Genomic DNA, 1,066 nt, shown 5'->3' with positions numbered 1-1,066 from the left:
TCTCCCGAGTGAGCCACAGGCTGGCCCAAAATGTGATTTTTAAAGCAAAAATTTAAAGATCTGTTTAGTGTATATTCAGTTTTACTAAGTCATTAATTTTAGTATAGGAGAGCTTTTACATTTATTTTTCTGAACTGTCAGCTTTTTCCTCTTACCTTCTTTTTTTCCTATTGTCTTTAAAAATCTCAAGAATACCAAATATTTAAGATAAACAGTAGCCCTTTAGGTATCCATGAGGGATTGGTTCCAGGACCCCCTTCAGATGCCAAAGTCCACAGATAAGTCCCTGATACAAAATAACAGAATTTGCATATAACCATTGCCCATCCTTTCTTACATTTTGGCCAGTCTCCTCTATACTTTATTTATTTATTATTTTTTTTGCAGCTGGCTGGTATGGGGATCTGAACCTTTGACCTTGGTGTTATCAGCACCATTCTCTATCCAAGTGAGCTAATGGTCCAGCTATACTTTGAATCATCTCTAGATTACCTAATGCAGAGTAAATGCTATGTAAATTGTTTTTATACTGTATTGTTTAGGGAATAATGACAAGAAAAAAATCTGTACATGTTAAATACAGGAACAGTTTTGATCCGCAGTTGCTTGAATCCACAGATGTGGAACCCAGGGATGCAGAGAGCTGTTATTTAAAGCATAATTGGATCTTAAGCATATCATAAGGTAGTTCCAATATTTTGGCATTTCAGCTTGGGCTTTAGGAAGAGCCAGTGTATTTACAATTACTGGGGGGATGTGAGGTGACTTTGGCACAGCTGTTTTCAAATTGGGTGTATACTGATAGGGCTAGATGATCCATGTTAATACTAACATAATCCAAGTTATGTGAAAAGAGAAAGATGTTAAGGTTGTTCAAAAATATAGTCAAATATGGGCCGGCCCGTGGCTCACTCGGGAGAGTGCGGTGCTGATAACACCAAGGCCACGGGTTCGGATCCCATATAGGGATGGCCGGTTCGCTCACTGGCTGAGCGTGGTGCTGACAACACCAAGTCGAGGGTTAAGATCCCCTTACCGGTCATCTTTTAAAAAATAAATAAATAAA

Source organism: Galeopterus variegatus, unplaced genomic scaffold (assembly GCF_000696425.1).
Source record: "Galeopterus variegatus unplaced genomic scaffold, G_variegatus-3.0.2 Scaffold709, whole genome shotgun sequence".
Classification (NCBI taxonomy): Eukaryota; Metazoa; Chordata; class Mammalia; order Dermoptera; family Cynocephalidae; genus Galeopterus; species Galeopterus variegatus.
Note: the sequence above shows the minus strand (reverse complement) of the source record.